Source organism: Coregonus lavaretus (genome assembly GCF_964263955.1).
Source record: "Coregonus lavaretus genome assembly, chromosome: 39".
In the NCBI taxonomy this organism is placed as follows: domain Eukaryota; kingdom Metazoa; phylum Chordata; class Actinopteri; order Salmoniformes; family Salmonidae; genus Coregonus; species Coregonus lavaretus.
In genome coordinates, this window is record NC_140026.1 from 3,877,713 (window position 1) to 3,885,816 (window position 8,104).

General features: G+C 40.3%; 1 long non-coding RNA gene across 1 annotated transcript; it reads right to left on the bottom strand.

Annotated features, from left to right (window-relative positions):
* Window positions 1-5,674: 5,674 nt before the first annotated feature.
* On the bottom strand, window positions 5,675-6,354 carry LOC311113071. The gene is made up of 4 exons (XR_014610955.1): window positions 6,262-6,354; window positions 6,045-6,095; window positions 5,857-5,940; window positions 5,675-5,737 (listed from the first exon to the last, which is right to left on the bottom strand). It is a non-coding gene; the product is annotated as an uncharacterized lncRNA (long non-coding RNA).
* Between the last annotated feature and the right edge of the window lie 1,750 nt (window positions 6,355-8,104).

The following is an 8,104-nucleotide window of genomic DNA, read 5'->3' on the forward strand; positions in this document are numbered from 1 at the left end:
ATGTATATTGTGCTAATGAACATACAAAGAAATATTAACGGAGAGCAATGTAAAATACGCAGAACTTAGCCAAACAAAGAATGTGTGGTAAGTGCATCGAGGCCTCCATCTTAATGGACCTCCTCTATTGTCACATCTATTTTCTATGCAAACTTGATAAATGTTAACAAAAGATCAATGGACACATTAATGGAATCCTAGCTATGGAAAGGTATGGAAGGGTAATGTATCTCCCGTTGTCCAGTAAACTGTCTGTTTTGTTGTAGTTATTCCAGTCTTTGTCCACTTGATGGCGGTGTGTTGCAGCTGGTTTCTGCACGGTGCTGCACAATACTATAGAACACTGATGTGGCTCTGCCTCAGAAGGGCTCTGTGGTTCTATCCTCTCACCTGCTGGAACATTCACTGGGTTGTCAACTTCTGGAACAACAACCTGTTAGGAGATGAGAAATGACAACTGGTAAATTATCACTTTTTTTTAATCCTGTGGAAACATAAATAAATAATTGTCAGAGAGGGTATCTGCAGTAGCTGTTCTTCTTTAGTGGATGAAGGTGTTTTGGCAGATATGATCCATCCTACAACAACTAACACACCAATGAAGAAGAACACCCCAATAACACTGCCCACAATGGTACCAACTTGTGATGCTGAAGCTCCCCCCTCCTTCTCACCAATACCTGAGAGGTAACACACACACAGTCTTGTACAGCTAACCTTGTGGGGACACACTATTCAGTCCCATTCAAAATCATTTTTTCCCTAACCCTAACCCTAACCTTAACCCAATAACCTAACCATAACCCTAACCCTAAAACTAACCCTAGCTACTAACCCTAACACTAATTCTAACCATAACCCTAAACCCCCTAGAAATAGCATTTGACCTTGTGGGGACTAACAAAATGTCCCCAGTTGGTCAAATGTTTGTTTGTTTACTATTCTTATGGGGACTTCTGGTCCCCACAAGAATAGTAAACATGTCCATACACACACACACACACACATACATACACACATACACACACACACACACACACACACACACACACACAGCAAAATACTCACCTTGTATTGTTACTTTGTACCCATCAGTTGATACGGTCCATTTTCCAACAATTACTATGCAAGTTCCCCTGTATTTTTCAGTCAGATTTTTTTAAACCTAATTCTGATCTTTTTTTTCACTAATTGGTATTTTGACAAAGCAGATCAGCTCTGAAAAGATCTGATTTGAAAAGATCTGATGTGATTGTTCAAAAGACCAATTAGTGGAGAAAATATCAGAATTGGGCTGCCTGGATAAACACAGCCTTTGTGTAGAGATAGTGGTTCACTGGGTTATAATCCACGTTCTCCTTGTATTTAGGAGAGATGTCTTTATCATTAACTATTACATCATTTTGGAACATCTATTTAATTTGTTTGAATTGATCTGGGGGTTCTGCAACAGCCAGACACACCGAACCTCCGTTCAAGCCTTACTGGTCTATTGGAGGGTCTTCAGCCCAGGTCCCTAAAGAGAGAAGTAACAGGTTTACTAGGTGCAAGGTTTGAACATGTTTTCTCAGCAAGGGATAAAATACCACAAACAAACAAGGCAACAAAAAAAAGCAGCTGTGTTCATTTACATACATTTAGATTCATGATTCCTTCTCCTAACCGTTATTTTACATTTTTGTTCTGTCAAATCAACTATGTGGAAATGCAAACACCACACTTGTTTACTGTGTAAACAGTAGGCCACAAGTGGATCTTCCAGCAAGACAATAACCCCAAGCACAAATCAAATTCAACGAAGAAATTGTAAATTGACCACAAAATCAACATTTTGCAATGCCATCTCAGTATCCGGACTTGAACCACACTGAAAACCTGTGGTTTTAATTGAAGAGGGCAGTCCATACACACTGGGCACACACTGGTTGAATCAACGTTGTTTACACGTCATTTGAATGAAATTACATTGAACCAACGTGGAATAGACGTTGAATTGACAGTGGGTATGTACAGTTGAAGGATATCAAGGTCCTGGAACGTTTCTGTATGAAGGAATGGTCTGAGATCCCTCCCAATGTGTTTTACATTTTAGAAAAAAGCTCAGTGTAGTTATCCTCGCAATGGGAGGGTGTTACAGTATTGAAAACAGGGGTGGCAATAATTTTGACCCCTATCTTTTTTTATTTGTATTATTACTTACTAAACAAATATCTTTCTTTGAGCAATTAGTATAAAACATACTTTTCTAAATGTTTTAAACATACAATAACCACTAGCTCAGTATTATACAATCTTTTTTGCTAATATTTATCAAGGCTGTCAATAATTATGGATCCCTCTGTATATATACATTATTTGCCTGCGGTGGGCAGTCTACAAACATATAGGTTATTAACCCTTAGAAAAAAATGACTTCTGTCATGAAGTAAGAAAAAAACACAGGACATAACTACAATTTAGGATTTACAGTATCTGTAGTTGTCCTTGTCCTGCAGTCTAACTTATTATTTACCAGTATTCTTTTGCTTCAAACTTCTGGGGCATGTCTTTAATTTAAAAGTCACAAAATGGATGTACCAATCTCAGATTGACCCTTTAACTCACACATTGACGAGCCCAATAACTTTATTAGGCTGAAGGGAGGGCTGGCCAAAGTAGGTTGTATGAAAGAGTTGACAATGATGACAACATCTATTTACTGTAAGAAAGCACTAATGCCATCTTGCGGATGAAAAACTAAAGTTTATTTTTTAAAAGCACAAAGCAAAGATATTCAAGAAGTATAGTTGAATAGAAGAAAACATGTATAAAACGTATAATATTCTGTAAAATTCATAAAATATTTTATTCTAACATCTGAATGACAGAAATAATGTATCAAAGATAATACATTTCAGACATTGATAACATTAACAATCAATACAAAATAGTGCCATGATGGTGCCGCTATGGAAGCCATGGATCATCGATCCCATAATTGTTTTGTACATTTAATCATATTTAGTTGTTTTTAAATGCAGCCATTTTATTCTCAATATCAAATCTTGGTAACAATTAACTATCTTACCGTGATTGTTTTCAATTAAAATGGCCAAAAAGAAACAAAAATAGTTTCTAAGCTAAGACTCTCTGGGAGTGGTCTGAGGGGAAGGGGGAAACTGAATATTAGGTAGGTGTTCCTAATGTCTGGTATACTCAGTATATATAAAACACAGAAAAATCATGTTTTTGACTGCACTGGGCCTTTAAGTCTTTTAGTATTGCCATTTTACTATCAGCTTTTAGTTTTTTTAAAAGCTAATTCAGAATTAATTGGTAATCCGGAATGAGTTTTAAGTTTGAATTTGCCAGTTTTGGCTCACTTGCTACCTACCAAGCTAGCTTGGAGACTGTTTGGATGTGAATGGGTTAGAATACCACAACACCGGCTTGGAGAGAAGCAGAAGAAGTGAGAGGACTGCATGAGGAGATGGCTGGGACTAGTGGATAAGATACTCTGACTGATAATGTTATGCTTCTAGTGCCTTTGAGGCAGCATAATAGCATCACCCAAGTGGGTGCTACATGGAGTTAGTGGAGAGGAGTGGCTAGCCAGCTAAGCTAACTTTCACCAACCCAGAGCACGGAGGACATGGGGGGGGGCAGCTGCTGACTGTCTCTCTACTCTGACCGGCTCCCTCCTCCACTCATAGGATCATCAGACCATCAATGCTTCCTCAGTTCTCAATGCCATCAGATCTGCTTCCCTGATCATCCATCATCTTGTCCAGTTCCATTACTCTCAAAATGTATAGATTGTTCTGTTTGTTCTTTTATAAGCAATTCAGCTTTAAGCTGCCATTTTTTTTTTTTTTATCTACTAAACTAGGACAACAGGTAGCCTAGTGGTTAGGAGCAACCAAAAGGTTGCTGGTTCGAATCCCTGAACCGATTAAATAAAAAAATCAGACTGTGCCTTTGAGCAAGGAACTTAACCCTAATTGCTCCTATAAATCACTCTGGATTTGAGCGTCTGCTAAATGACTAAAATGTCAAAACTAAAAAACTAACCAAAAAACAATACAATTCAATACACAATACAAAGCAGATACAATTGCAGTAGATAAGATCCATCATCATTACACCATATAATTGTTTAAAAAGCTGTTACAGTAATACACAATTAAAACATAATTCAATCAAATATATTTGTTTTTTTGTTTAAAAATCCTTAATCTTCAATGTGTTATTGTGTGCGTGTGTTTTTGTGTGTGTGTGTGTGTGTGAGTGTGCATAATCCATGTTCAGAGTTTCTCCTGCTCCTCCTCTGATGGTGTGTCCCGCCATCTCCCTCAAGGACCTGTAACAGATCACCACACAAAGTTATTTATCCCTCCATCTCCCTCAAGGACCTGTAACATATCACCACACAAAGTTATTTATCCCTCCATCTCCCTCAAGGACCTGTAACATATCACCACACAAAGTTATTTATCCCTCCATCTCCCTCAAGGACCTGTAACATATCACCACACAAAGTGATGTATTCCTCCATCTCTCTCAAGGACCTGCAACATATCACCACACAAGGTTATGTATCCCTCCATCTCCCTCAAGGACTTTCAACATATCACCACACAAAGTTATTTATCCCTCCATCTCCCTTAATGACCTGCAACAGGTCATCACACAGCGTTTCTTAGAGGTATACTTTAAACAGGTACAGTATACTTTGATAACAGAGCATTAGTAAAATACAGGTGTAGCGTCTTAATTTGATCACCCTGTTGTTGCAGGACATTTCCTGCACAACAGGAAATGCAAACGTGTAGTTTATTCAAGGTTCAAAAGAGGCTTCTAAAGTTTTTAATTTCCACTTTAGAATTTCAGACTGGATTTTCCCTAACTACAAATGTATGAAGCCCTACAAACATTTCCATGCATTATAATACACACAATAATTCACATTTCCTTTTTCTGCAGGAGTATTCTGGTGTAGAGAGAATAACAATAAAATAGTGAAATTTAGAGATTCCAACAGGCCGGCCTGAATGTTTTGACAATATTTACGAGATAATTTGCAAATCCAAACGTATATTAACAACAACACTATAATCCATAGTTCATCACACTGATGATTAAAAGGTAACATGTGATCATAAACATTTTCTCACCAGTTTCTTAGGTCATACTTAGATATAGTTTCATACCCTTTCAATAGATTGTTGATTTAGTCTTACCGGGGGCTGTGTATGGCTTCACTAAAGAATAGACAGATTCTGCCTCAGGTGGGGTTGCTGTTTCTATAGGGGGTGAGGATAAAACATCAGCATTATGTTACAGTTATACAGAATAATATACAGTTATACAACACACAGTTAGAGGTGTGAGGTCATGATGATCCCTTACATAGAGAATACAGCTTTTAATATGGGTCAAAGAGGAGTGAGGTTCTGATAGGGGGAATATGGAGGGAGGGATGTCTAGTCATACCTCTCTTCTTCTTGGCTTTGACCTTCTTTTGGAGGTCAACCTCAGCATAGGTCACATCAGCAGGACCAGCTGCTGCTGACAATGGACATTTCCAGTCAACAAATGAAGGAATTAGCTTAATGCATATTCTACCTCTTCATCACAAACTCAGAAATTACGAATTAAGGTTTTAATGACTGCCAACCTGTAGAATGGGTCTTACCTGTGGGTTTCCCTGTCTTCACCTCAGAGTAGACCGGATTTTTTGGGGGATAATCTCTCTTTACTGAGGAGGAGGAAGAGCAGAGAATTTGTAAATATATTTATATATATGTACACATTGTAACTCATCTTAGATCCACTGCTACATTTGTTTTCTCAATATATGTCACAGTTGAGAGTCACCTTTCTTTTTCTTGTCCAACTTGTTCAGTTGAATCTGGGCGTAAGTCACATGACTTGGTCCAGCAGCAGAAGCACCAGCAGCATCTGAGACATAATACACAAACACCTCCACTTAGTCAAACCCTACATGTCATATTAAATGAAGACAAGCAGGCTTGTCTTGTACTGAAAACATTACATTACACTACCATTATCATTGTTGTCTGAGGGATTGATCGTATCGTAGATGTTAGCATCACCTGTTGGTCAAAAAAGAGAGAGAAATCTTAGTTAGTTTGGTTATTCCTGAGCTTGCCTATGAACATAGAGTATGATAACATGTTGTAAACAAAGTGGATGTTGATGAGCCAGTGTATAAGGTTACAGAGAGAGGAGAGTGGTAGAGGTCTGGGCTGAGAGACTGACCATGCTGCTGATGTGTATACCCAGTATCAGGAGCCTGGCCCTGGGTAGATCCTTGGTCCTGTTGGGGGTCCTGGTTGGTGCTCTGGGGCTGAGGGGGCCTACAGGGAGAGAGATACTCAGCATAGGAAGCACAGAGAAGATGTTATACTGTACGTATCAAATCAATATAGTTGAGAGACAGGTGTACTCACCAGAATATTCTGTTGAAACAGGAACCTTTAATGACAAATACAATGTGTTAATTACTGAACTTTCTTCAACTATTTACAGTGGGGAAAAAAAGTATTTAGTCAGCCACCAATTGTGCAAGTTCTCCCACTTAAAAAGAGAGAGAGGCCTGTCATTTTCATCATAGGTACACGTCAACTATGACAGACAAATTGAGAAAACAAAATCCAGAAAATCACATTGTAGGATTTTTTATGAATTTATTTGCAAATTATGGTGGAAAATAAGTATTTGGTCACCTACAAACAAGCAAGATTTCTGGCTCTCACAGACCTGTAACTTCTTCTTTAAGAGGCTCCTCTGTCCTCCACTCATTACCTGTATTAATGGCACCTGTTTGAACTTGTTATCAGTATAAAAGACACCTGTCCACAACCTCAAACAGTCACACTCCAAACTCCACTATTGCCAAGACCAAAGAGCTGTCAAAGGACACCAGAAACAAAATTGTAGACCTGCACCAGGCTGGGAAGACTGAATCTGCAATAGGTAAGCAGCTTGGTTTGAAGAAATCAACTGTGGGAGCAATTATTAGGAAATGGAAGACATACAAGACCACTGATAATCTCCCTCGATCTGGGGCTCCACGCAAGATCTCACCCCGTGGGGTCAAAATGATCACAAGAACGGTGAGCAAAAATCCCAGAACCACACGGGGGGACCTAGTGAATTACCTGCAGAGAGCTGGGACCAAAGTAACAAAGCCTACCATCAGTAACACACTACGCCGCCAGGGACTCAAATCCTGCAGTGCCAGACGTGTCCCCCTGCTTAAGCCAGTACATGTCCAGGCCCGTCTGAAGTTTGCTAGAGTGCATTTGGATGATCCAGAAGAGGATTGGGAGAATGTCATATGGTCAGATGAAACCAAAATAGATGTCACACCCTGGCTATGGGACTCTAGTTGTTGAGCCAGGGTGTGTTTGTTCTATGTGGTGTGTTTCTATGTTGGGGGTTCTAGTTCGTCTATTTCTATGTTTTGCCTGAGTGACTCCCAATCAGAGGCAACGAGTGTCAGCTGTTGGCTGGTTGTCTCTGATTGGGAGCCATATTTAAACTGTCTGTTTTCCCTTTGGTTTTGTGGGTTTTTGTTCTGTGTCGGTATTTGTTACCGTTGGACGTTACGAGTCGTTTATTGTTTTGTTCGTGCTTTATTAAATGAAGTCTAACATGTTCGTTCAACACGCTGCGCATTGGTCTACTTCTCTCCCTGATGGTTGTGACAGAAAAACCCACCAAGACGTGACCAAGCAGCGTGTCCAGGAGCCATCGCCAGGGAGATCCCTAACAGATCTCCTTCGCCTCCTCGACTGGGTCAAGCCGAGTGAGGAAGAGAAGGGCTTGACCTTGTGGCAGAAGGGCGAAAGGCTGGCGAGGGACATGGAGACCTGGTCCATGGGTAGGGGAGACGCCCAGAAATTTTTTAGGGGGGGGCTAACGCCGTGGACGACGGGCCAGCAGGAGACCGCGGCAGAGCGGCCCAGCGGATTGGCAGAGGAGGACGCCAGGTTACGGGAGTCACTGGTCACCAGGGGGAAGGAGGTTGTAGAGGCACGGCGAGAGGTACTGGCGTGTGTTGCCAGTCCGGTCCGGCCTGTTCCTGATCCCCACGTAG